Consider the following 8,014-nt stretch of genomic DNA (forward strand, 5'->3'; position numbering starts at 1 on the left):
ATAGGTACTTTGGGCCGTACCAAGTGATTGAACGGGTAGGTGAGTTGGCCTACTAGCTTGATCTTCTAGATGACTCGCAGGTGCACCAGTGTTTCATGTTTCATCTTTGCGAGCTGATATGATCTTCTCTTTGGGGCTAAGGCTCTGATACCAGCTTGTTACGATCACACCTCTGGCTATGGAGCTCTGATACCAGCTTGATACGATCTGGCACGGAACTTTGAAATTAGATCCCAAAATATGCTGTCGTCGGATCGACGTGAGATTTTGATATGTTGTAGCCTCGTAAAAGAGCTTTCCAACAAATCTAGTTACAGGCCAATCGGAGTTGGAGATCTTGAGATATCGTTCGTTTAGTGGATGAACGTGAGGATGCTCTGTTTTGGATTCGTGGATGGAGGCACGAGATCCTAGGTAATGGTGGATGGTGGTGGACCGGCGTTAATGTGGTGGCACCGGTGAAAAGTGATGGTGGAACGGTTGTGGTTGATGGAAGGATTAGGACAAGTGTTGGATAGATTGGACGAAGGGGGAGAAAAGGGCCACCCCTAAGGGACTAGGGTGATTAGCCGGACGAGGGAGGTTAGAAGCGGCGTCGCCGGGGATTGAGAGAACGGGAGCGAAGAAGACGAAGGAGGCAAGGCAAAACTCAATCTCAATAATCAATCATAATTTTGGTTGCCCTACACATCCTTTTATAGGCTAACCAACCACTCACATTAACCCTAAAACATAATTTTCGCCGACCGCGTTCGAACTCGCCCGACCGCGTTCGAACGCATCGAATTAGCTCTTCTGGATTTGCGAACGCGATGCAGGCATTCGAACGCGTGATCGAACGCGCCTGTCGGTATGTGCGAATGCGATGCAGGCGTTCACAGTGCGTTCGAACGCACCGCGTTCGAATGCACAGTACATTCTCTTCACCACGTTCACAAACCGCATTCGAACTCACTCCACCCGCGTTCGAACGCGACTTACAGAAAACTTATTTTAATGGAAATTAAACACTAAAACATGAAGCAAAAACACTCCTAAAGTGAATCCATGCTCGAGACGACGTCGGTGAAGTCCAAATCGTATCAATCCACCACGCTTCCGCAACCTTGTCCTCAAGGTTTGAAGTTTGTGAAGCGATCTTTGAACTCTGGCTTAAGTTCCTCCATGGTATGATCTTCTGCATTGGTTCCCCACATATCTGAAGATATAGGAAATGCTGGTGCTGAAAGAGCGGCAAGCTCACTTGTGTCCGGTTGGCGCAAAAGATCATCGGCAGCTCGATTTTCAATCCGCTTTTTGTAGACTAATTTGTAGTCATACCCAAGGAGTTTCGTGACCCACCGTTGTTGGGCTGGGGTGTGCACACGTTGCTCCATGAAGTAGGGTAAGCTACGCTGGTCCGTGCGGATAGTAAATCGTTGGCCAATCAAGTAGGGTCACCATTTGGTGACGGCATGTAGAATCGCTAGCATTTCGCGCTCGTAGGTAGATAGCTGTCGCGACTGATTTGACAATGCTTTGCTCATATATGCCACGGGTTTGCCCTCTTGCATCAAAACTGCTCCAATGCCCTCACCCGAAGCGTCGCACTCCACCACAAAGGGCTTGCCGAAATCTGGTAGTGCTAGAACCGGAGCTGTAGACATAGCTGTCTTCAAGGCTTCGAAGGCCTCCATTGCTTTGCCCGTCCATTGAAACCCATCTTTTCTGAGTAAGGAGGTCAGCGGGGCAGCAATTTTGCCATAGTTGGCAACAAATCGCCGGTAGTACCCTGTCAATCCAAGGAATCCCCTCAATTCCCTCTGATTAGTAGGAATCGGCCAATCCACCATATTTTTTATCTTGCTTGGGTCGGCTTCCACTCCTTTTACAGAGATTATATGCCCCAAGTACTCCACTCTTGACTCTCCCCAAAGACACTTGCTCATCTTAACTTTTAGCTGGTTTTGTCGCAAGATATTTAATACCTCCCGCACGTGCCGCAAGTGCTCACTCCAATTCCTGCTGTATACTAGAATATCATCAAAGAAGACGAGCACGTACCGACGCAAGAATGGACGGAAGAGGTCATTCATCAGCCCTTGGAAGGTGGTCGGTGCATTGGTGAGCCCAAACGGCATGACTCAGAACTCATAGTGGCCATCGTGAGTTCGGAACGCCGTTTTGTGTACATCTTCAGGGTCGACTCGGATTTGATGGTATCCCGTTCTTAAGTCAAGTTTGCTGAAGTAGGCCAACCCTGTGAGCTCATCCAGCAACTCCTCAATCACCGGTATTGGATACCGGTCTTTGATAGTAATTGCATTCAAGGCTCGGTAGTCGACGCAAAACCGCCAACTCCGGTCTTTCTTCTGAACCAGCAGCACCAGCGATGAGTAGGCACTTCTACTCGATTGAATAATCCCTTGCTCGAGCATTTCCTCCACCAATTTACTGATCTCTTCCTTCTGGACATGCGGGTACCGATAGGGTCGGACATTCGCAGGTTCATTCCCTGGAATGATTTGGATGCAATGGTCATGACGACGGTCCGGCGGTAGTCCTCGGGGTTCCTTGAAGAGATCCTGAAACTCCTGCAGCAGCTCTTCCATGTCAGAGGCTACTTCCTTTGGTGGTGGATGTTCTGGTTCAACAACAACCATTTGCAATAGTAGAGCTCGGTCCCCTACACAAGGAAAACCCACAAGTGGTTGCAATGTCGGCCCTTGCCGCGGTTGATTTCCATCCAGTAGCACCCTTCTTCCATTCCTCCGAAATGTCAGTGTGAGGTTTGAGAAATCAAATGTTACGGGCCCCAAGCTTTGAAGCCATTGAGTCCCCAAAATAATATCGGCACCTTGCAAGGCCAACGGATAAAGGTCCAATGTGAAAGTTTGGCCTTGCACCTTCAATTCTACACCTCCACAAATAAAATCTGCTCGCAATGTGGTGCCATCTCCGATCGTCACATCGAACCCTTCCATGGGTTCCGACTCGAGCCCAATCTTCCTAAGGAGCCTCTTGTCAATGAAGTTGTGGGTGGACCCGGTGTCAATCAAGATTCTCTTTGTGGTTTTCTTGACTACCCCGTTTACCCGCAAGGTTTTGGCGCAGTTGTCCCCGAATAGGCGTGGAGGGAGATTTCGGCTATCATGTCCTCCACGGTTTGCTCCTCAGTTTCTTCTCCTTGATGTCCAGCCACATCTGCACCTTCAGCTGCAAACTCGTCCTCCGCTTCCTCCAATCCATCGATTAGCATCACCGATCCCATCGGTTTAGCGCAGCGATGCCCGGGTACAAACTTCTCATCACAACGGAAGCATAGGCCCTTGGCTCTTCTTTCTTCTACTTGGGCTGGGGTGAGTGCTCATCCCGGACCTCTAGGTGCATACTTCACATCTTGGGATGGCTTCAAGGGTGCTCGAGGAGGTACCACTGTAGCAGCAACCCTTGGTACTCCGATAGTATTTCCCGCCGCTATGTTTGGTTGAGCTTGATTGCGGCTTCCTTGGCTCATCCAACTCTATTTCAAGTGTATCTTCATGGCCCTATGTTTGTCTTCCATAAGCACCGCATCTTCGAAGGCCTCCTTTAAAGTTCTAGGCCTTAAAGCCCTCACATCGGCTTGTATGTCACCCCGCAGCCCGGAGATGAAGGGTTGCGAAGTTGCTGATCCGTCCATGGTGGATGACATCGGCTACTAATTTTCTCAAATTCTTCTTGGTATGACCCAACCGTGGTCTTTTGCACCGTCTTTGAGAGGAGAGCATCAAAGTCTTCATATCCCGATGCTCCAAATCGCCGTGTGATATCGGCGCAAAATTCAGCCCAAGTTTCGATAGCCTCAGTGGCATTGGCTGCTCGAAACCAATGAAGCGCCGCATCCTCAAGGTGGAAGCTCGCAAGCGTCACCTTGTACTCTTCCGCCGTTCCTTGGTATGCAAAGAATTGCTCCGCCCTATACAACCAATCGATCGGGTCGCCACCTTTGAACATGGGGAATTCGAGACGACGCACGACTTGTCCACGGATGCCATTGTCTCGTTCCGGATCATGTCCTTGTCTAACCGGGGAGGATGCACCATGAAGGGTTGATGATCCCTCCTTCGGTTTTGATTAACTTGTTGTGGTTCTGGATCGTATTGACCCGCCCACGATCTTGATCTCCAAGGCGGTCTCCATAGTGGTTCACCCGTCGGATGGGTTCACCTGCAACTGGACCTGGTGTAACCATCCTTGCTTGCCTCTGCCCATAGGGTGGTGGTAGCAGCGGCTCTTGTGGTTGCAAAGGCTGAACCGGTGGCGGTGGGTTCAAGGGGGTGGACTCGCGTCGTGGGGTCGATGGTGCTTTCCCGTTCGCCCGTAGTTCCCGCATCATCTCCATCATCATCTGGTTGTTGATGGCCAATTGCTCTGAAATAGATCCCAACATGGCTTGAACGCTAGGTTCTTCCGTATTCTAATTAGATCGGGCGGTTCCACGGGTGGAAGTCCTTGCAATCGTTTCTCCCTCCTCTATTGGGAGAATCTCTTCTTCATCATCTCGCCGTGCAGCCATGGATCTGGTTGTCGTCATTGGAAGCGCTTGTCCGAGGAAAGGTGGCTATGATACCAGATTGATACGATCTTCTCTTTGGGGCTAAGGCTCTGATACCAGCTTGTTACGATCACACCTCTGGCTATGGAGCTCTGATACCAGCTTGATATGATCTGGCACGGAACTTTGAAATTAGATCCCAAAATATGCTGTCGTCGGATCGACGTGAGATTTTGATATGTTGTAGCCTCGTAAAAGAGCTTTCCAACAAATCTAGTTACAGGTGAATCGGAGTTGGGGATCTCGAGATATCGTTCGTTTAGTGGATGAACATGAGGATGCTCTGTTTTGGATTCGTGGATGGAGGCACGAGATCCTAGGTAATGGTGGATGGTGGTGGACCGGCGTTAATGTGGTGGCACCGGTGAAAAGTGATGGTGGAACGGTTGTGGTTGATGGAAGGATTAGGGCAAGTGTTGGATAGATTGGACGAAGGGAGAGAAGAGGGCCACCCCTAAGGGACTAGGGTGATTAGCCGGACGAGGGAGGTTAGAAGCGGCGTCGCCGGGGATTGAGAGAACGGGAGCGAAGAAGACGAAGGAGGCAAGGCAAAACTCAATCTCAATAATCAATCATAATTTTGGTTGCCCTACACATCCTTTTATAGGCTAACCAACCACTCACATTAACCCTAAAACATAATTTTCGCCGACCGCGTTCGAACTCGCCCGACCGCGTTCGAACGCATCGAATTAGCTCTTCTGGATTTGCGAACGCGATGCAGGCGTTCGAACGCGTGATCGAACGCGCCTGTCGGTATGTGCGAACGCGATGCAGGCGTTCACAGTGCGTTCGAACGCACCGCGTTCGAATGCACAGTACATTCTCTTCACCACGTTCACAACCCCGTTCACAAACCGCGTTCGAACTCACTCCACCCGCGTTCGAACGCGACTTACAGAAAACTTATTTTAATGGAAATTAAACACTAAAACATGAAGCAAAAACACTCCTAAAGTGAATCCATGCTCGAGACGACGTCGGTGAAGTCCGAATCGTATCACGAGCATGAGTTGCAGCAGAGACAGCTGTTGTAGCCAACATACCCAATCCAGCCACACATGACCAAGAGCCCATGCCACTTCGGATTCTAGCCAAGAGAAAGATTCAGGTATATAGAAGATTGATCACACAAGTACAAGTGGAGTGGTCCAATAGACCAATGGGAGATCTGACTTGGGAGTCTGAGTTCGAGTTAATGTAGCGCTTCCCAAACTTCTCACCTTGAGGACAAGGTGGTTGGAAGCGTGGTAGAGTGATGTGATCCAGGTCTGATCGGATCAATTCATAGGGACATTAGGCACAAATGATCAAGTCTATTTATCTTCTAATTATTTCATGATGTAAACCTTTAAGACAAGTCAAAATAAGTCATGATAGCCCTTAAGGCAAGTCCAATTAAGTCAAGTAAATATTTAAGACAAATCCTAATTCGAGTCGTGTCAGCCTTTAGAGCTAGTCCTAGTGGGACTCGTTGTAACCAATCTCTATATATATAGGGGTTGAGCTCTTTTGTTAAGCATCCAAGCATTGAGAAAGTATTCTAGCCTTGAGTTTATCTTAGGAATAAGAGTAAGATAATCTAGGAGTAAAAGTAAATTAATATCCCTTCATCACTGCCATCATTGCCCATCATCTTCCTCACAATCATCACCTCTATCATCCCTCCTTTCACCCTCTCTATCCACCATCAATCACCCTAATCAAAGCCTACACTCCCTTGTTGCGGATCATCTCTAGTGCATAGGATGTAGGTGTGGCCCTTGGGATCAACTCGGGTTCGCTGGCCGCACCGCTTCCTTTGGTGTGTGCCCATTGTTCCAATTAGCCCAAGGGGTCCTCATGACACTCTTCAAGGCTGCATACTTTTGCTCCATCCGAGTAGCATCTTCGAAGTCTTCGCTCAAAGTTCGAGGCCACAAGGAAAGGAATCATAGTTTGAAATATGAGATAATAATTATGTGAGTAAATTCACTCACTTAACTCCACGTAGGATATCTCAAATTCTCAGTTCAAGTACAAGTATAAATCTTCATATTTATCCATAAATATTTCTACACTTGAATGGTATTTTTAGAATTTAAAACAACTTGAATCCCATTAATTGGGCTAACACCAGATATTTAACAATTGGTTGGGCTAAGACCCAACCTAAACCAAAATGGATTGGGTCAAAAGGTCACAACCTGCCTACTTTTATTAATTGGACCTTAATATGGCTAATCACTAAAGCCCAACTCATCAACTTACTAAACCACTAACTCACTAACCTAGTAACCCGTTAATCCACTAACTAAATGATACACCTTGCTAGAGATTTTTCTTATTTTACTAGTTGTTTATTTTTTTAAAAAATAAGGTTTCTGTAGGTCGCATTCAAATGCGGGAGGGGGCGCATTCGAACGCCCTTGCGAATGCCTACAAGCGTTCACATTGACAAAGAACACAAATTGTGCATTCAATTGCGTTCCAAACGCCTACGTGCGAATGCTTGCATACATTTGCATCGACAGATAACATATTTTGTGCATTCGAACGCGGTCGATTCCATTCGAACGCGATCGGCGAGAGTCCACTATTTTTAGAGTTAATAATTGTCATTTTGTCTTGTTTGGTTAGCCTCTTAAGTTGTGGATGGCAACCAAAATCATTATGATGAATGAATATTGATTTCTATCTCCCTTCTATCCTCTCTATCCTAATCTCCCTTCCCCTTCCTTCAAGCCCTAGCCGTGCGCCATCTCGACGTCGGTGTTCTTCTAACCTCCCTCGTCTATTGAGTCATCCCTCCTCCTTGGGATCTCGACCACTTCTTCCCTTTCATCCTTATCCCTTAAACTCCATCTTACCCACCCTCATCTCCACTATCATCCATAATCATATCATCACCTCCACCCGTCACCACCACCATCACCCTCACTCTTGCATATTTTCGTCCCAATTTCAGTCCGAATTTTTGAAGGGCAGAAATACTAAAAACATAGATCAGGAAGTTAAAAATTGATGACCTTTGGTTTCATAATTTTCTGACTATGGAAGAATATCTGGTGAATATTTTTTCTCAGTTGTGCGGACTGCTTTCCTACAACCGATCCAGATATTGAAGAGGACATTTCGTATCTATCAGTGGTATTAGAGCTAAGAGAACCTCAGACCTCCATTAATGATGGAGTCAAGGAAGATGGTATCATCAAGGAGATCAATAGAGGGTACACCGACAATGAAAGACTCGACCCACGAAAACCCTAATTGAGAGGCCGATTCCCTTAGTATGGCCATGGTAGGACAGAGTCAATCGACGTCCATGGGTGTGAACATGGATTTGACAGATGAACTTAGGGGCATGTTCTAAATATTACTGCATCGAGTGGACATAATATAGAATGATCATAATGCCTTGAAAAAATATATCATGAATCGATCGACTTCGTCATCTCC

Source organism: Typha latifolia, chromosome 3 (assembly GCF_019914945.1).
Source record: "Typha latifolia isolate L0001 chromosome 3, TyphaL0001v2, whole genome shotgun sequence".
In the NCBI taxonomy this organism is placed as follows: domain Eukaryota; kingdom Viridiplantae; phylum Streptophyta; class Magnoliopsida; order Poales; family Typhaceae; genus Typha; species Typha latifolia.